The sequence below is a fragment of the Thermobia domestica genome, chromosome 12 (genome assembly GCF_964235325.1).
Source record: "Thermobia domestica chromosome 12, izTheDome1.hap1.1, whole genome shotgun sequence".
Lineage (NCBI taxonomy): Eukaryota > Metazoa > Arthropoda > Insecta > Zygentoma > Lepismatidae > Thermobia > Thermobia domestica.
Window position 1 is genome coordinate 140,249,122 of NC_137465.1, and position 22,425 is coordinate 140,271,546.

Genomic DNA, 22,425 nt, shown 5'->3' on the forward strand with positions numbered 1-22,425 from the left:
GTGGAATAATCAAAGTGTATAATTTGCGTATCGGATACATGACAAACAATAAAAACAAACAATATAAAGAACGAATCATTAATAGCATTTTTTTCTTTTTTGTGTAACTATAAGCAACTGTATACAACACAACAGATAAAACAACGACAGTGTCTTGTCTATCTGAAGGTTCTGGGTTCGACCTCTAACGTCAGCCATGATACTGAATTTCTTGGTCTTCTTAAGTTGAATTAGACGTGGTTGATAATAAATAAAGAACAGTTATTATTCTCATACGATTTATTCCATATTAATTTGTAGCTTATCGCACGCAAAAAAAAAAAAAAAAAAAAAAAAGTAAGGAAATTTTAAGCCACTTTAATTCTCTCTCTCTCTTCTAAAGAAGGAGGGGCTCAGTCACTCAAATGGTAGACCACTTAGCTTTGGTGCGAGGTGTTATGGTGGCCAAACTCGTGCCCGTGAATTTTCTCAGGATTCTTCCATTTTTCCCACGTTACAATTCCACCAATTATTTCGTAATCATTCACTTTAAGCGATTATTCTCTCCTTTAGTCTACAGGACATGACAATGGAAAGAGACAGCTCAACAAAATGGTGTAAATTAATTTCATGCGACGAACTTGAAGGAAATGCTAGGATACCGACAAACTTTAAACAAGAATTCTTAACATACTGTTTGATAGTACAAGTACAATAAAGTTCACAACAAAGCCCTGTACACTATAAGGGAAGACCAGAAGTTCTTACTCTTACCATGATACAAATGAGCAGGTGACCTGCAATCTTCCTCTTCATATTCACCTCGTATTGTTTTACATTTCTCACATCTATGGATCAGTCCGTACCGTATACCATACGCATGTCTCCGGAGTTGGAGGCAATCTAGACTTCCACCGCATTAATGACCTCATCATAAGCAAAGCGCCTACCCCGCAAATGTTTTGTCACACTTAAGAAGAGGAAGTGATGGACGGAAGCAAATCTATGAATATGGGGGTTCGAGCAAGGGTTCGTACTCGCACTGTCGTACAAAACAGAATGTTCCTGCTGCTCGATGTGATGGTGCATTGTCCGCTAGTACCAAAAATTCTTCCGAGAGCAAAGCCCGTTTCTTTCCTTTGATAACACCCCGTTGCTGTTCCTGTAATATTTTTATGTGATTGTAGCCAATTTTTGTGTTTAATTAGTCAGCATCATACCTTGATAATCCCAGAACATGGACAACATGACCTTCCAAGATAAATGCTTTAGCCCTCCTTTTTTTGGTGGGGAAAGGGGCAAGGAATGTTTACATATGTTTACGTAACTTTTTTTTTTTTTTTTTTTTTTGAGCACTTAGGGAACGAATGAGTATTCTTGAACTAGATTTTAAATTGTTCTACATCTGAAATTCTGAAATGTTACTGTGAAAGTAAGCATGAGAAGTCACGGACAAATATTTAAGTGTTTACACTTGTAATTCAAATAAATTATAAAATCTAAGAAATAGAGAATAGCAAATTGTCGAAAAATAAAAAATAAATACAAAGAAATATACGTGTATAAACATGAATTTCTATTGTTTTGCTAGGCTGAACTTCAGAATTATAGCGGATCTGAATCAATTGACAAATCATGTAGGATAGGTTTGAGGGAAAGAGCACTCAGAGAGGTTCAGCAAATTCAAGACAGGGGCTTGAGTAAATTCGATCTCACCAGACCTGTGGAAGTTCACGCATATTTTAGAGCTTCCTCGTATGAATAGTTAGAAAACCTGACTATCTTTCTGTTCGTATTTCATCCTTCTGTGAGTGCACATTTTGTTATCTTTGTGACTCTGACTTTCACTATTTTTATTTTAGAGAATTTCATTTCAGTTTCGATTATTATTATTTTAAATATATAGGGTGTCACAAAAAGATCGGGACGGTGGAATATCTCGAGAAATACACGACGTATCATGAAATACAAAAACACGTGGCAAATATATTTTTAAATACTATTTCAGGGTGGAACAATGAATTCACCCGGGTGTCCCCTAAGGGGGACAGAGGGGGCAATTGAAAAGTTTAAATGGGACTCCCCAGTTTTTAGTGTAGATTCAAATGCTACCCACAAAAATACGTAAATTTTACTGGAAACATTTTTGTGTATTCTTAACAGGTGGCACTGTAATCGCGAAAAATCTGTTTTATTGAGTAACGCAGCAGAAAGATCGGCACAGGAAAATATCTCGAGAAATACACGTCCTAGCATGAAAAAACAAAATACGTGTCAAATATTTGTTCGATTTCTATTTAACTATGTGCAAATAAATGCTCCTTGGTGCCCCTTAAGGGGGACAGAGGAGGGCAACTTGAAAAGTTTAAACGGGACCCCCATTGTTAGTGAAGATTCAGATGCTACATACAAAAATACGTAACTTTTATCTGCAACATATTTGTTTGTTTGCTTGATAGATGGTACTGTAACCGCAAAATCTCTGATTTATCGAGCAACGCAACAGAAATGTCGGGACAGTGGAATATCTCGAGAAATACGCAACTGGGCATGAAATTAAACAAAAATATATGGGTCTAATATGTTTGATCCCTAAAGTGTGTGTGTGCAAATGAAAATATCAGGATACACCTTAGTGAGACGGAGGGGGCAACTTGGAAATTTAAAATAGGACCACGCAGTTGTGATTTCAGATTCAGATGGAAAGCACACAAATATACAACTTTTATCTGAAAAGTTCTTTTGTGTTCTTGAGAGATTACACTGTAGTGGCAAAACTATCGCTGTAATGCACGAAATGCGCTTCCGATCAAAAGATACAAAAAGACATGCCGAATTCTTATCGAAAATGTTTTACTCTAGTCACCTTAGCAGGAAATAATCAGAGAAACAACTAAAGTTTAAAATTAAACATTCATATTGAAGTGGAAAGGCCTAATGTGTACATCAGATATACCAACAGGCGATAGATTAACTACTTGTAATGCTACACAGGAACAGCTACGTGAACGTACATGAGTAGCTGTGTATTCCCTTCTGAGTCTATTCTGTCGGTGCATCACCTCGCCTCTCACCGTCGGGATGCTTGTAGGTGCCCATGATATTCGCCAGTAACCAGTGTGTTATAGTAAGTGCTCAAATTGCCTACCTTGTTCGATTTTACAAGTCCCTATTCGATGATAGAATCCATCTACAGCAGTCCTAATGACAATGGGTTCAATGAGTGCAATTTCCTCAATAATGCTTTGCCAAAGCTCATCTAAGTTGGTAGCCTTCCTTTCGTACACGATTCTTCAAATGTCCCCAGAGAAAATAGTCCAGTGGCGACAAGTCAGGAGAACGAGCTGGCCACTCAATTTCACCTCTTCTGCCAATCCACCTTTGGGGGAATTGCTTATTCAGAAATTGCCTAATATTTACACCATAGTGCGGGCCCGCGCCATCTTGCTGGAACCACGTTTCGGCTGTTATCCGCTACAATGTCTCTAATTGCTGGAAGTACGTCGTTCCGCAACATATCTCCATACTTTCCAGCATTCAAATTCCCGTCAGGGGGCCCGGTGGCTCAGTGATAGAGCATACACCTCTGGTGATTGGGGTGCCGGTTCGATTCCAGCCCCCAAGTGAACTTTGTAATGGATAAACACCGTGTGCGTGGGTTTCTTCGGGGTTCTCCCGTTTCCTCCCACTTTCCTCATTCCACCATTTTCATTCATTACTCATCACCACCGTCTCCTTTAGCCTAACCGGCATAATCATGGGACGTAAAACCGAAAGATTTCATTTCATTTCAAACTCCCGTCAATGAAAAATGGTCCAACTATGGAGATGTTCATCACTCCCACCCAGACGTTCAATTTTTGAGGGTATTGGATATGTGCTTCAACCGACCAATGAGGATCGCAGTCAGCCTAAAATCTACAGTTATATCTGTTAACGTGACCGGTTAATTCGAAAGTGGCTTCGTCTGAAAAAACAATTCTAGTGGGAAAGTTAGGATCGTCATCAATGCGCCTTATCATCTGTTCACAAAATTCCATACGACGGTCGTAGTCATCTTTATTTAACTCATTTATCAGACGAATTTTGTACGGGTGGAACTTGATTGCCTTCAAGGTTCTGTGGACGCCCTGCGACTGATATGTTGTTAAGCATCTTCACGGTTGCTCAGGCGAGGATTTTCAACGAAGGATAATGCAACGTCAAGCTGTTTTTCGGTCGTAGTCGATGACTTTGGTCGCCCGGGAATTCGACGATTCTTTACACTTCCCGTTTCCTCGAAGCGCCGCACGGTGCGCTCGACAGTTGACTTTGAAAAGAGATCGTTTGGACCGTGAAATGTTTGGTTAAATAACCCCCTTAACTTCAGCATACGATCTTTGGCGATCACTCCATCCGTGCATCATCAAAATAATTAATCTGTCGTGCTCAGAAAGAGTGGCCATGTTCTCAAGTAGTTAATATCTGTCCAGCACTTCGAGATCACCACAATTTGACTTTACCTTCGTCACTAAAGTTCACTTAATTTACAAGACATTCAATCACAATGAACACCTCGAATTGGATTCACAATAAGCCTTCGTGATTAGGGATGCACACGAGACGAGACGAGAAATGGAAAAGTCTCGTCTCGTCTCGCAGCCTCAAATGTTGGTCTCGTCTCGCAAATGCGAAGTCTCGTCTCGCATAAAATTTTGAGACGAGAGTCTCGCGCGAGACTTTCTCGCATAGTCTCGCATATATTCTGGGTCCAAATTTTGCAATGCGTTATTCTATGGCTGTTAATGAATGATGATGTGATATTCTGTCCGAAGGCTGGTATTTGACCTAAAAGTCCCTTGGCAAGGTGAATCTATGGTAGTTTGCCATTGCTTTCCATGGGATGAATGTTCATAACATCCTAAGGAGACGGAACCTAGAGTTCAACATGGTATCCGAACTTGTCACCTCCGCTCCAAATTAAAAGAAAAGTTGTGCTGGAATATGACTGCTGACCATTAATTTTCGTCAAATTAAAAGCATAATTTACAGCAAAACCAGCATAAGTTGTTGCTGGATCCATCATTGTTTTCCATCTTAGAGGTCTCCAGCAATATTTGGCTCTTCTAAAATACCGTCGCCACTATTAACATTTACAGGTTTTGGTCGTTTCCTTGAAGGGTGATTTTCCGTTGTAAAGATGTTTTTATACCACCAAAAGCGCTTGTAGACAACAAAAGAACTCTTTTGGCAATTAGGGTAGTTTCATGCTTGTTTGATTTGATTTTAATGCCTCCGTTTCGCGGAGAACTATTTTAATCTAACGTTGTCCTCATTCTTGAGGGCAAAACGTTTAATATGCAATATTGCGTGCGTTTTAAACTCCAACATTTCTGTGCAGTTTGAAATATTTAGTTGCTGCGATTACAGTCATGAGCGCCCGCAGGCTATTTCCGAGGAGAAGGAAGCGCGATGTTTCAGAAGATGGGAGCAAGGGGCGAAACTACCATTAAAAAGGTAATTGTGCACAATGAGTCCTCACATGTAGGGATAATTTAACAAAATAAGGGACAATTTAAATTCCAAAAGGAGCAAATGCCCCATAATTCCCTATTTGTCAATGCTCATTACATGATTACATGATCTTTCTGCTGCGTTACTCAATAAAACAGATTTTTCGCGATTACAGTGCCATCTGTCAGAAATACACAAAAATGTTTCCAGTAAAAGTTACGTATTTTTGTGTGTGGCATCTGAATCTGCACTAACAACTGGGGGTCCCATCTAAACTTTTCAAGTTACCCCCTCTGATCGCTTAGGGGGCGCCAAGGAGCATTGATTTGCACGCAGTTAAATAAAAATCAAACAAATATTTGACACGTATTTTGGTTTTTCACGCTCGGACGTATATTTTTCGAGATATTTCCCTGTCCCGATCTTTCTGCTGCGTTACTCAATAAAACAAATTTTTCACGATTACAGTGCTATCTGTCAAGAATATACAAAAATGTTTCCAGTAAAAGTTTCGTATTTTTGTGTGTAGAATTTGAATTTGTATTAAAAACTGGGGGGGGGGGGATTTAAACTTTTCAAGTTGCCCCCTATGTCCACCTTACAGGGAACCCGGGCGAATTCATTGTTCCACCCTGAAATAGAATTTAAAAATATATTTGCCACATATTTTTGTATTTCATGATACGACGTGTATTTCTCGAGATATTCCACCGTCCCGATCTTTTTTGTGACACCCTATATATATATATATATATATATATATATATATATATATATATATATATATATATATATATATATATATATATATATATATATATATATATAATGTTTATGCATGATAAATGCTTCTCCTGGTACCCTAGATTATTTGAATTCACACGAAATTTGTAGACATTCCAAGCCAGAAAATTCCTTAAATTTGCTGATAACCATGTATGCAACTGTGACCGAAATGAGTGATTCTGTGTAAAATTTCTCACGCTGGCAAGTTGCCCGAATTTCGCTAATTCCATAATCCTTAACACAAATGTGCTAGCAAAGACAGAATATTATATTTAACCTTGAGTTTAAATCGATTATTGCAAAGCTGTTAAGAACATTAATTAAAAAAAAAAAAAAGTATTTTCCTTTTAAATACACCAGACACCCGTTCGACTAATTACAGATACCATTTACAAGCTCTGTCCTCTCCCTTGTATTGTAGTAATTGCCCTTTGGTCCTTTCATTTGCAACAAACTAGGCCGTATCCCATATTTGAGTTTCCATCATAGTCACTATTCTTACGTGCCGTGAGAAAGATCTGCGGAATTAAGGGGAATAAAAGCAGCTACATTTTTTGCTGTTCTTCGAATAGGATCGTGAAAAATTTAGTAATGCTTTTTATACCAGGATCTTTCATTATATAAGTTTCCCTAAGCTGTAAAAATTTAATTTTTAAGATACATTTGTAAATTATACATACATGTGTAGGTGGGTTCTTCCTCACATGTCCATCTAAGTCCCATTGACATTCAGGTATTTATTACATCGTTGCACCAATTTGTCTCAACTCTATGAAAAATCAGGGCTCTACCTATTTAACACTCTCCTCACATTCCGTTTCACTTCTTCATTACCAGCTGACAGGAGACGTGGTGACTTATGTCTAACCTTAATTTTCTTTAGAAAATGCAATTTGACATAAACGACGTTGTCTCTTCTTGACGATAACAGCACGCAAAGAAGAAAATTGAAGAATTAGGGTGGGAATGGCTGCCCCAATCTCCATACAGCCTCAATTTAGCGCCGAGTTACTTCCATCTCTTTCCGGTTTTCAATTCTATATTGCAAGGTGAACGTTTCGAAACAGATAAAAAAGTAAAGCAGAATGTGAGAAGAGTGCTAAATTGGCAGAGCCTTGATTTTTTTTGGGGGGGTGGGGGGGGCAAAGGGTTTGGACAAATTGGTGCAGCGGTGAGACAAATGCATAATCTTAAAAGGGAATTATGTGGAGAGGTAAGGAAGGATCCACTTACACATGTGTGTATAGTTTACAAACGTATCTTTAAAAATATTTTACAGCTTAGGTGAAACATATATTGAACGACCCACGTATGTTTACATACTGTAGTTAGAGTAAGATTTATATACCGAAACCTATATTGGCCACCTTACACAAAATAAATTATTTTTGAAACTAAAACTAAGATCGTAATAAACCAGCTAACAGGAACTAATGATTTATGTATAAATAAATGTGCTAAAATTTATTTTTGGAATATGAAAATCATATGAAGTATGTATCTAAGTGTCACACTCGCAAACTATGTTTATATGTAATTTCAGCATGATAATTAGCTCCAATACCCATATTTTTTCTTTCTTTCTTCACCTTCATCTATTACGAAAGATGAAATGTCAGTTCAGAAAATATTGTAATTTGGAGCAAATATGCGTATACAGGAAAAAAAAAAAAAAAGAAAATGCACAGTATTATATGTAATCCGCAATTGGCGGCATTCATCAATATGGTGAGTGTGGTATGGGAAGTGTTTAGTAGAAGAGCTGTTGCAAAGAAGAAATCAAATTTTGATAAGCAGGACAAAAGAAATCATTTCTATATTGCAGTAAGGTTTGATGTAAGCTAAAGATATTTTACAATGATTACTAGCAAAAGATCTTTAAGTAAGCATATTAAAAGGCATGTATATTAAGTACCAAATTTGGTTTGTACTGTACTGTGGTTCACATGGTGCAGATAATAGCATTGTATCAGTGTTATTAAATTGAACATTTTTGTCTGTTTTGGGGTAAAATGACCGCAACCATGTACGGGAAAAATGGGGTCATGCACAAATTACCCCAAGAATATGATAGTAACACGGAGATGGCGCTCTTGAAGCCGATTCCAGCCGTGCTTGACTGATCCAAACAACTACTGTGGTGTTTACCATGACTTAGTTTGATATAAATTTTCCTCGTTTACACAGCAAAAAATGATGGTGTTAAAATAACTCAATTTGTCTACTACTGTTAGCGTTTTATCTCACCACTAAGGCCATCGCCTTTCTAGCGTATCATAAGTATCTACTGAGAAGTTATTTTATTTCATTTATTCATTATTATTATTTACTATAAGCAAAATTTTACGCAGTATATTTGACATATATACCAAGTAACGAACAACGTATATATTTCCCGTAATCCTTTAGGAAAATAGTTTAGTGAATGCATTTTCTGACAATACATGAGAAGTCCTGCTATTTGTTGTCCCTATATGCACTATATTTATTATACGCTAGAAAGGTGATGGCCTTGGTGTTAAAATAACACGCTAATAAAGTGATTCGTTTTCTTTTAACACCATATTTTTTTATGCGTAGGTGGTTCAGTTAGATATGTGAAATGTCTCCATTGGTATTACACTGGCTATGTTAATATACTCGCGGAAAACAAACAAATAAACAACAAAATAAGGATTGTTTACGATACATGTTAACTATACCACAGAGTGTCGATTCCTATTGTGAACACACTTGGCATTAAGCGTCAACACCGTCTGTGTTTCTCACATAAGTATTTTTATAAAACAGATGACATAGCATAAGACACGTTTCTATATGAGTTTATAACTATTTTCCGATTGTTAAAGAACTAAATCACATTATCATTACATTTTATTCTCAATATTTGATGCACACGTAAACGTTTTTATTTCCATGCAGTTATCGTACATGTGTATATTGCTCCAATATTAGGGTGAATTGAGTACTTCATTTAAAATCATACCGTACACTACAAGTACTATGGAACTTTTATAAATTATATTAAAGGAAGCAGTGCCGGCCTTAAGCCGATTGGACTGATTGCTCCCAATCGGGCCCCGCGCTAGTGCCATCTACTCTACCATCCAGTCTAATATACTCTCTAATGCAGTTTTAACAGCATATTAGGCCCCAGAGCAAACAAGTGTGTTGTGATACCTATGACCAAATTTTGCTCCTAATTCATGTAATTAATACATCCCGTTCTGTTCGTGGAGTCCCGGCCAAGTGCTTATAGTACCGTTAAGATCGTTCTGCTACTCTCGAAGTACACACAACAACACATTGCAATACAGGTACATCCCTAGACTCCACAAGTGAGGATATGACCTCTCCCTAACAAGTAAATGAATAGTTTGTATTAAGTTTCCGTGCATAAGCAAATATTTTATGAATTTAATGCTGCAGTAGTTTATTTTTTTACGTTTACAACTTCTATTATAAAATTAGATATGTACAGGGTAGAGGCGCCCGAAGAAAATTTTCTAGGGAGGGGCCCATTCCATGGTTGCTATATTACGTCTAGTATTTACTATAGGGTCAGTCCATATTAGAAAAAAATCCCAGTCGACCACCACGGATTTTGATGAAATTTCACACACAGGTACCTATATCCTTCGTAAGAAAGCCTGTAATTTTTTATTCTCCTGTCTCTACCGGTTCCTGAGAAATTAACTTAGAAGCGGGGCAGTCCATATCATGACTGGCCAAACACGCTGTTTGTTTGTTTGTTTGTTTAAGTTTTTAATTATGTTACATGGGTCAAACTTTTTCTGCAATAAATATATGCATTGCTGTAATGAAGTAATATGTTGAAAGTGGCATGACCATTTTATGTTCGGATATATGAACTATCAAAGTCAGCACTTTTTTACATTACCGTTTATAAAGTTCATTTTTTAACATGTCACAAATTTCCTACATAAAACAACAAATGCCTCTGTTTGTGTGCAGTACCTTACAGGGTAGTGAACTATATGCACCAGTAATACAGAGCTGTTTACACTTTATTTACAGAATTTATGGGAGGTTAAAGTTGGTATCATTGCAAGAAAATAAACTTTTTGCTTATTTTCAGAGCTCTATTTAACTATGTTGAAAGTTGAATATGAGTGTGATATTTTGGATGAACATTGCTATTTATGTAGCAAACAACTTGTGTGACTTTCAAAACCCTGATGTAGTTTCTTCCATTTTAAATCATTGCCTTTGTCAACAGATGTCGGTAGTCTTTCAGGTTTAGAACAGATATGGAGAATGGAAGTAATTTTACTTTCAGAGTTCCTCTCCACTCTGGATGAGGACAAAATCAATGAGCTACGTGTTAACCTCGTGCCAGCACAGAAGTTGTGCTGAACATGTGTTAGATGTGCCAGTGCCAGAAACAGCAGTGATGATGATGATAAGTATGATCCTAGCTACACACCACACACTGTTCACCAGGAGCAACTAAACGTGTCTCTCAAATCTGTAGGCTGCTCACCACTGAAGAACGTAAGGATGAGAGACAGAAAGATACAGAAGGAGAAAAGGGAAGCAGATAACAAATGTCGTACAGGGGAAAATAGTAGATATTCTTGGAATACCGAGCACTACGTTTCTCTACTGAAAAGATATGTGAGAGGTGTGCTGATTTCTCTATGCTTATACAACAGCTTGTAGAAAAGTATCACAAAACATTTTCCTATAAACAGAAAGTCCAAATCTTAACACTTGCTCCTGCAATTTGGAGTATCAGAAAAACTGCACACAGTTTTAGGGTCTCAAATTATTTTGTGCGAAAAGCAAAGAACTTAAGATAAGAAAGGAATCCTATCGCTTCAAGAACAGAAGCCTCGGAAAATAATCCCCCAGGTAAGAGTGAATGAAGCAGTTTCATTTATGAAAGCAATGGGTGTTCTAGAGTCTGTCCTGGAATGAAAGAATATAGATGAAGCATATACTGGTATGAAGCATATATGCATATATCCTGGTATGTGCATATAGATGAAGGTAAAGTTCAAGTTCAAAAAAGGCTACTACTAATGAATATACATGAAATATGTTGAATTCTGCTAACAGAAACCACAGTTTAAAATTGGGTCTGCAAAATTTTGTGCCTCAAGGACGAAGTGGTGCATTACACTTAAGGCAAAAGGCACTCATTCAGAGTGTGTGTGTGTGTGTGTGTGTGTGTTAATATCATCAAAACATGAAACTGATGGTCGATGCCCTTCCTGGATCAGGACACAACTACAAGAAACTGCTGAGCATTGCAGTGTGTGATGCAACGAGCAGACAGTGTATGTTACATTACTATGGCAACTGTGGAAGGAAGGAGGCTGTGCAAGGTTTGAAGGTGATGACTGTGTTAAATTTAAAAACTGGGTTCACAGAGACCGGTTGACATTACCAATCCTACAGCTCTCTGTGAATGAGTTTTGTGACACATTGACTCAGGGAATTGATAGTCTTAGACAGCACCATTACAAATTTGAAAGTCACAAATCAAGGTACGTAGACCAACATATAGAAGCTTATATTACACATTTTATGTCTATTTTTCTCACAACTTTATAGGTTGATTGCCCTTTGCTCTAAGCGCTCCATATAATAAACAACCTTCAGCAATTATTATAAAGCTCACAGTAAGCATATATGGATATGTGATGTGAAGCACTATATTTTTTGTTGAGTTGAGTTGATTTTGAGTTTAACGTCCCTTTCAGCAGCGAGGCTATATGAAACATGGACCTACCCCATGCCGTAAACGTCACCAACACATAGTGGACCAATTGCGGGTAAACGTCAATCGTCAAGACAGAGACGAGTCGAAGGATTGCCGCTAGTGTCCCACTGCCGGCAGGGTTTCGATTCGAAACAGATATCTCGCGTCGGAGTGTTGAAGTTACCAACACGAAGTGTCGCAAGTCATGTGCATGCGGTTATTATCATATACTATTTTCTCCTGACAAATTGTTCCTAAAGTGAGCTTCTGGGGTCAAGAATAATCTCTGCCTCAACATCATGAAGTGAAAAATCTTGAGTGCGAAAATTGTATGAATTTAGATGGCAACTGTCGTCGATCATTAGAAAGTGAGTGTGGGGGAACTATGAAACAAAGTAAATAGACACGCATCATTTTGTTATAAAATTACATTGCGAAGGCATTTTATTTTATCCCAAACAGTTATCGTCTCATATATACGGTTAAAAGAGCGCTTTGATTGACCAAATTAAATAGATCTCAACGATTTATCCCTTTACAAGCGACGTCTCCTTTATCGCCTCCATGGCGAAGTCGGAAGAACAACCGCCCAGTAATCACAAGGTTGGTGGTTCAAACCCCCTTCGGGGTACTTTTTTGGTACTTTTTTTCAGTGTTTCTTAGACTAACCTTAATGTAAACAAATCACACATATAGGCGATTTAACATATTTTGGAGAAGTAATTTTGTGGTTCGTTGGCGTTTTGTCGCGTCAGATGCTATCTACAATGCAGTGAGCAGAGAGGGTCAGAGTGCGTCATAGTGAGTGGTAGGCCACGGTGGGTGGTGCGTCGCAGTGGGTCACAGTGGATGATGGATCGCAGTGGTCACATGTTCTTGACCCACTCAGAAAACTCGATCAATTTCACCCACTCCAATTCTGGATTTGACACCACAGAAAATAGAAGACCAAAAATTGAATGTTCACCATATTTTATTGTTTTATTTCAGGCAAGGGAAGAACGCGCGAATAGTGTTTGTGATTTTTACTGTCCTTCATGTTTCTGTTTTTGTCCCTGTTCTTAAAGAGTTAGTGGAAAAATTGTAAAAGTGAGTAAAACGCGTAAAATAGGAAAAGGTTCGTTAAATTAATTAACTTTAAAAAAATAATCCAGTGCCCTGAAACACCAAATTCCAATCAATATAAGTATCTGCCCAATGCCGTGCCGTGAAAAATCAGGGCCCGAGGCGAAAGTATACGGCAGCGCCTCCGTACATATGCGTTGTCAATTTAAAGTTGACTTCTCTGAACTATTCATTCTGCATAATACTTTACTATTTTATCATGACTGAAATAAGAAAGTTTCAGCATTATTACACTGGAATCGTAAAAGTGTGTACTGAATTCACTACAGCTCCATTTTTCCTCCTCCCAGAGCAGTGATGTCTTAGAGTAGTGGCTTAAGGTTATTCATTACGTCCAAATAGTTTGTGTCTAAAACGGTAGATGGCGCCACCGTCACCAATGTTAACATATGCAACTAATAAAATTAAAACAATCAAAAATAAAATGAACAATTCAAAAATTAAGCAAAAACGGATATAATCTGGTTAATGGACGTTACAAAATCTAGGGAATGGTACGTGTCGATTTCACTTATTGTTATTAGTTTCATTGTTAGAGGCCACCATTGTTAAGTAAACAATCAACTTTATCTGCCGTACTTTTTAGCAGAAACTGACCAAACTTTACACACCCATTTAAGATTGAAATATCTAGGGAATGGTACGTGTCGATTTCACATATTGTTGTTAGTTTCATTGTTGAAGACCACCATTGTTAAATAAACAATCAACTTTATGTGCCACACTTTCTAAAACAAACTGACCAAACTTGGCACACCCATCCGATTAGCACAGATACATCTAGCGAATGGTACCTGTCGAATGTTCGACAGGTTTCATTGTTCGAGGAAACCATTGTTAAACAAACAATTGCTGGATTTTTCCATTGTTAAATAAACAATTAACTTTATCTGCCATACTTTATACTACAAACTAACCAAACTTGGCACTCATTTACAATTGAGACATCTATGGAACCGTACGTGTCTATTTCACTTATTGTTGTTAGTTTCATTGTTAGAGGACATCATTGTTAAATAAAGAATCAACTTTATCTGCCACACTTTCTACCAGAAACTGACAAAACCTTGCACACTCATTTAAGATTGAAATATCTAGGGAAAGATATGTGTCGGTTTCTCATATTGTTGTTAGTTTCATTGTTCAAGACCATCATTGTTAAATACACAAGCGTTGGATTTCTACATTGTTAAATAAACGATCATCTTCATCTGCCATACTTTCTAACACAAACTGACCAAACTTGGCGCACCCATCGGATTACCACAGAGATATATACTGAATGGTACCAATCAATTTCTCATATTGTTGTTAGCTTCATTCTTCGAGGCCACCATTGTTAAACAATCGTTGGATTTCTCCATTATTAAATAAACAATCAACTTTATCTGCCATACTTTCTACCACAAACTGACCAAACTTGCACAATCATTTACGATTGAGATGTCGATGGAACGGTACGTGCCGATTTCACTTATTGTTGTTAGTTTCATTCTTAGAGGCCACCATTTTTAAAAAACAATCAACTTTATCTGCCACACTTTCTACCAGAAACTGACCAAACTTTGCACACGCATTTAAGATTGAAGTATCTAGGGAATGGTACGTGTCGATTTCACATATTGTTGTTCTTTCATTGTTAAATGCCACCATTGTTAAATAAACAATCAAGTTTTACTGCCACACTTTCTACCACAAACTAACCAAAATTTGCAGAATCATTTAAGATTAAGATATCTATGGAATGGTATGGGTCGATTTCACATATTGTTGTTTGTTTCATTGTTAGAGGCCACCATTGTTAAACAAACAATCAACATTAATGGCCATACGTTCTACCAGAAACTGACCAAACTTTGCACACCCATTTAAAGTTGAAATATCTACGGAATGCTATGTGTCGATTTCACATATTGTTGTTAGTTTCATTTTTGTAAGACACTATTGTTAAATACATAATCGTTGGATTTCTTCATTATTAAACAACAATCAACTTTATCTGCCATATTTTCTACCACAAACTAAGCAAACTTGCACAATCATTTACGATTGAGATGTTGACGGAACGGTACGTGCCGATTTCACTTATTGTTGTTACTTTCATTCTTAGAGGCCACCATTTTTAAAAAACAATCAACTTTGTCTGCCACACGCTCTACCAGAAACTATCCAAACTTTGCACACGCATTTAAGATTGAAATATTTAGGGAATGGTACGTGTCGATTTCACATATTGTTCTTTCATTGTTAGATGCCTCCATTGTTAAATAAACAATCAAGTTTTTCTGCCACACTTTCTTCCACAAACTAACCAAACTTGCACAATCATTTACGATTGAGATATCTATGGGTCGATTTCACATATTGTTGTTAGTTTCATTGTTAGAGTACACAATTTTAAGGAAAGAATCAACTTTTTCTGCCGTACTTTCTACCACAAACTGACCAAACTTTATACATCCATTTAAGATTGAGATATCTAAAGAATAGTACGTGTCGATTCCACATATTCTTGTTAGTTTCATTACTGAAGGCCTACATTGTTAAGTAAACAGTCAACTTTATCTAACACACTTTCTAACACAAACTGATAAAACTTGGCACACCAATCGGATTACCACAGAGATGTCTACTGAATGGTACCAATCGATTTCACATGTTGTTAATTTCACTGTTCGAGGTCACCATTTTAAAACAATCGTTGGATTTCTCCATTATTAAATAAACTATCAACTTTATCTGCCATACTTTATACTACAAACTAACCAAACGTGGCATACTTATTTACGATTGAGATATCTATGGAATGGTACGTGTCGATTTCATTTATTGTTGTTAGTTTTATTGTTAGAGACCGCCATTTTTAAATAAACAATCAACTATATCTGCCATACTTTCTACCAGAAACTGACCAAATTTTGCATACCCCTTGAAAGTTGAAATATCTACGGAATGCTATGTGTCGATTTCACATGTTGTTGTTTGGTTCATGATTGATGGCCACCATTTTTAAATACAGAATCGTTGGATTTCTCCAGTGTTAAGTATACAGTCAACTTTTGTCTGCCATATTTTCTACCAGAAACTAACCAAACGTGGCACACTCATTTACGATTGAGATATCAATGGAATGGTTCGTGCCGATTTCACATATTGTTGTTAGTTTCATTGTTGAAGGCCACCGTTGTTAAGTAAACAATCAACTTTATCTTTCGTACTTTCTACGAGAAAATGAAGAAACTTTGCACACCCATTTAAGATTGCAGTATCTAGGGAATGGTACGTGTGGATTCCACATATTGTTGTTAGTTTCATTGTTGAAGGCCACTATTCTTAAATAAACAAACAACTTTATCTGCCATACTTTCTAAAACAAACTGACCAAATTTGGCACACCCATCGGATTTGCACAGAGATATCTACTAGTCGATTTCACATATTGTTTTTAGTTTCATTGTTCGAGGCCACCAATATTAAATAAACAATCGTTGGATTTCCCCATGGTTAAATAAACAATCAACTTTATCTGCCACACTTTCAACCACAAACTAACCAAACTTGGCACACTCATTTAGGATTGAGATATCTATGGAATGGCACGTGTCGATTTCACTTATTGTTGTTAGTTTCATTGTTAGAGGCCAGGTTTGTTAAATGAACAATCAACTATATGTGCCATACTTTCTACCAGAAATTGGCCAAACCTTGCACACACATTTAAGACTGAAATATCTAGAGAAACATATGTGTCGATTTCTCATATTGTTGTTAGTTTCATTGTAAAGATCACCATTGTTAAATAAACATTCGTTGGATTTCTCCATTGTTAAGTAAACGATCAACTTTATCTGCCATACTTTCTACCACAAACTAAGCAAACTTTGCACACTCATGAACGATTGAGATATCTATGGAATGGTATGTGTCGATTTCACATATTGTTGTTCTTTCATTGTTGAAGGCCACCATTGTTAAATAAACAATCGTTGAATTTCTAAATTGTTACCTAAACAATCAACTTTATCTTACACTCTTTCTACCACAACTAACCAAATTTGGCGCACTCATTTACAATTGAGACATCTATGGAACAGTACGTGTCGATTTCACTTATTGTTGTTAATTTCATTGTTAGAGGCCACCATTATTAAATAAAGAATCAACTTTATATGCCATACTTTCTAGCAGAAACTGACCAAACCTTACACACTCATTTAAGATTGAAATATCTAGGGAAAGATATGTGTCGATTTCTCATATTGTTGTTAGCTTCATTGTTGAAGACCACCATTGTTAAATACACAATCCTTGGATTTCTACATTGTGAAATAAACGATCAACTTTATCTGCCATACTTTCTACCACAGACTAACCAAACTTTGCACACCCATTTAAGATTGAAATATGTAGGAAATAGTACGTGTTGATTTCACATATTGTTCTTAGTTTCATTGTTGGAGGCCACCATTGTTAAATAAAGAATCGACTTTATTTGCTATATTTTGTACCAGAAACTGACCAAACTTGGCACACCAATCGGATTACCACTGAGATATCTAGGGAATGGTACTTGTCGATTTCACATATTATTGTTAGTTTTATGGTTTAAGGACACAATTGTTCAATAAATAATTGTTGGATTTCTCCATTGTTAAATAAACAATCAACTTTATCTGCCATACTTTTTACCACAGATTAACCAAACTTAGCACACTCGTTTACGATTTAGATATCTATGAAATGGTACTTGTCGATTTCACTTGTTGTTGTTAGTTGCATTGTTAGAGGCCACCATTGTTAAATAAACAATAAACTTTATCTGTCATACTTTCTACCAGAAACTGACCAAACTTTGCGTACCTATGTAAGATTGAAATATCTATCCTATGGTTCATGTCGATTTCACATATTGTTTTAATTACGTTGTTGGAGACTACCATTGTTAAATAAACGATTCACTTTATTTTCCATACTTTTTACCACAAGCTGACCAAACTTGTCATATTTACAATTCAGATATCTAGAGTGGTACATGTCGATTTCTCATATTGTTGTTAGTTTCATTGTTGGAGGCCTCCATTTTTAAATAAACAGTAAACTATTTTCCATACTTGCTACCAGAAACTAAGCAAACTTTGCTTACCTATTTACGATTGAAATATCTATGGAATGATACATGTCGATTATCAAGGGCTAACAAGCTCTAGCCAAATTGTGTGTAATACATCAGTATGCGTTGGGATCAAACGATAATTATTCGTGATCAAACGAGCTGGACAAATTCCGATTGAATTTGTTTTCATGGTGGCTGTGGTGGAGGGGCTAACAGGTCATCGGTAAATGTTATTGTTTGGAAAATGGAATAGTAAATATATTATATATATATATATATATATATATATATATATATATATATATATATTTCATTCAGAACTTTGTTGCGCCAGAACTTGTTTATAGCCAGTGTGAACTAGTTGTGTGCCTCCAGATTTTTTTTGTCTCAGGTGGAGCGGGATGGCCCCCTACAGCGTTCCTAGAATTACACTCTAAAAGCCTACAGTGTTCCTAGAATTGCACTCTAAAAGCCCCTCCCATACAACTGACCTGTGCTTCCCAGCAGACACCTCACATTTGAACTCTGTTGAGATTCTATGTAAATTTGTCGGCTGTACGTACAAATTCAGAGAGTAAACATGTATTAGGGAATGAGAAGTTCTCGAAATAAATTTGCAAGCTGAATATTTTTTCGCGACATAAGTGAAGAGTAATTATATACCCTTGAAGAGTACCCTGGAGAGTAAGAAAGCTCTAAGCAAAATAATCATTGAATAAATAGCAATGTAATCACAGTAATGTGTATATATGGCATGTTGTATTTCTACCAGATTGTCAGAGCACTAATTATCTCATTTTTTTGATGTGAGCGATCTCGCTATCGAATTTCCAGAAGAACATTTAAAAAAAGTTGTATTTGGGTCTATTCCATTTTAAACAAACGAAATGCGTTGCGTAAAAGAACTTTCCATGTTAAAATATTTGATGGGTAGAGTAGTTTGTGTGGGATTTGATTGTTATTGCATGTATCTATTGCATGCTGAATGGGTAGCTGGGAAAGCAGCCAGGATATTCATTCTGACGGTTGCAAGCCCATGAAAATACAGAGCAACAGTTACTCCAAGGGAGTAGATAATAGATAAAAATTCTTAAAACAACCGTGGGGTAGAGAGCTGAAAATTTGGGCCAGAATCACCTGTATACAGCTCTCATTGTTGAGACACTAAAATTTTTCAATTACTCGTATACGGAAGATAAACATTACGAAACTATTTTTATTTATTTATTTATTTACTTATTCCTCGTGGGGTAGTCTATCTCAGAAAATTACGATTAGCATAATTCGATGTTTCAGGAGTGCGCTTCGAACCCACCCCCCAGAGGCGGTTTTTTGGGCGGGCGAACTATACCTTGTCCGCAGGTCCACACATTAATTAAAGTATATGTAACACACATGTACGTGTACGTGTGTGTGTGTGTGTATGTGTATGTATATATATATGTGTGTATATATGTATGCTAAATGTAAAATATTTTTGAACCAATGTTTCCAATCCAAATAATAGAGCCCCACGGCTCCAAATCGCCAAGGGCTTCATAAGAACAAATTCCGCCTGTGTCACCTTCTACACATCAGTGACTATGCCCATAGTATATTCTATGATAACAATTGACTGAATGTGCTTTTCAAGTTTCACTTTCTTGGAAAGAGAATGCGTAAGACTCTCTTAGTGTTCCAACGAGACGGGACTCGACTCTTTGAAGCGAGACACGATACAATACGAAACTTTTTGTGAAATGTCTCGTCTCGTGTCTCGAAAAATACAAACACAGTTTCTGAATTTGCTTAAAAATTTATTAAACCGGAATAAATTATTTGCCTTCGAAATGTATACCATCTTTTATTATTTCAAATGATCCAAATGATTCAATGTTTCAAATCCTAGAAAGAACAGGGAATACCTAAAGAATTTTTTAAAAATGATTCTTACAAACAGCTTTCACTTCCATTTTTCAATCGATTCAAGTTTAATTATTTTGTGATAGTGCTCTAGATTCAAATACAAATGTAAAGCGTTCATTGAGATCAGTGTTTCAGAAGATTTTATTCCGGGGGCTGGTGGAGATATCTACGTATAAAAATCCTGTTATAGAAGTACAAGTAGAAGTGGCAATTTTATCAGTAACTAACTATTGTTTCATTGTCTTTCTCGTTCCGAACCAAGACAGAAACGTGTCAGCCTTTCTCGATACTGAGTTTTGAAAAGATGCTGATTTGACAACAAAATTTATCTTTTTTATTGTTTTATGATGTTATTCGAAGCTAAACCATTTTTTAAATGGGAAAGTTACATAGGCCTCCTTATTTGTTGAAGTGGCGCCAGGGGTTCTGAAAAAAGGATATCAGAATAAATGGGGAAATCTTGCCTTTCGACTGTACTGACGGTATTGACAAATGTTCCTATCGAAGTAATTACTGGTTCAGTCGAATCTAAGCAGCCGTTGCTGGAAGATTGCAGTCGTGTTGTGCTACCAATCAAAACTTGGTTAAAAGTTGTAATTTTAACCACTTGGTATAACAGCTCTTTTTGTGGGCCTCAGCCTTTCTGGTGTTGCCACGAGACGAGACAGAACCATTCGATATGAGACGAGACGACACAACCAGAAATCTCGTCTTGTCTCGTGGCAACACTAGACTCTCTAGATATGTCAGTAAAAGGAATGACAACGTTCCTCGCGGAGCACGTGTTAGCTCTCAGCCTCTTTCTTTCACTGATGTTTGTTTACATAGTAGATGAATATATAGAGAGTAACAAAAGGATGAGATATGCAGATTCTCCTGAAACCACATTAAAATTGAAGCAGTATTTGGAGCTTGTTATAAATGGATGTACCGGGGAACTAAAATAATTCTTGGAATTGATCATACAGTATTGATATAAAAAAAACATGGAAACAAGTAAAGACAAAGAACTGAAATCGTGAATTTGTTTTCAAAATACAGAAATCTCAAAGGAATATCTGTTTAGCCGACTTTAATTGTAAACGAATTTTGAATAAATTTGCATTCCCTGAATTCTTATACATAAAAAATAGAAATTTTTCTTTTAGCGTACGAATGAGAGGCTTTAGGAAATTAGGCCAAGATAATTAAAATGATACTGTCCTTTACAAAATTTAAGGGGAAGACCATGATCGAAAAAGCATCAGTCAAACTATAAAGGTCAATGGTAGCTTTTGTCATTTCTTACGACCACTATATGCACCTTATTGCGAAAAATTTATTCGTATTATAAAACCGCTATCGTTCAATAAATGTCAAATTTAATAGATCTTAAAGATGAAATTGTCATTACCTCTGTCGCATAATATATTCTAGCTTTGGGACCTATGTCATTATATGACTTTCACGATAAGTGACAAGAAGAATATAAATCCCAAGTTCAAAACGTAAGGAAAGAAACCGGCTGTTCGCCCTTCAAATTATGAAAAATGTACCAAAATGGTTGAAATTATGATTTTGTATTTCTTTACGAGAGAGAAGAATAAAAATAAAAATTGGAGCAATTGTGTATGTATAAGGCCACTATCTTCTTCAAGTTACTAAACTAACTTCAAGTGTTTCAACCATTTTCGACACATATCTCGAAAACTTTTAGTGATATTAGAGGCAAGAATACGTGGTTGATAATGAGCTTTTTAATTATGTCACAATACTTTTGAACTTTACCTTATGAGAAATGGCATATTCCAAAAATAATTCAGTACCACCCTAACCTGAATTTTACCAAAAGATTAGCGAAAGTGATACGGTGTGCGTCGTCCAGAGTTTAATTCCCGGTGTGGCACTCAAACATTGCTGTGTTGACCAAACATCGAGAGAAAAGTTGGGAAACTAAAAGATAGCGGACTTCAATCTAGACAGCCGGCTACGTTGGGTGTAGTTGTGCTGACCACTAACATAAGCCCGCTGCAGACTCAGATCACAAGGGACTGTTGCGCCAGGAGTTTATATATATATATATATATATATATATATATATATATATATATATATATATATATATATATATATATATATATATATATATATATATATATAGTATGTATATATTGGTGTTATTATTTTACCTTACCTCTCAGTAGCGTAAGTAAGGACGAATGGGCCTCCCCGCAAAAATGTTAAACGGACCCCCTCTATCCACATCCATGAGTCACGTAAAATTTACAGAGAACAGTTTTGACTTTCTATGTTCTAT

General features: G+C 36.4%; 1 protein-coding gene across 5 annotated transcripts in view; it reads right to left on the minus strand.

The window, feature by feature from the left end:
* Positions 1–22,425, minus strand: part of LOC145666688 (OTU domain-containing protein 7B-like) — a 189,058-nt gene that overhangs the window by 55,723 nt on the left and 110,910 nt on the right. The window lies entirely within an intron of this gene.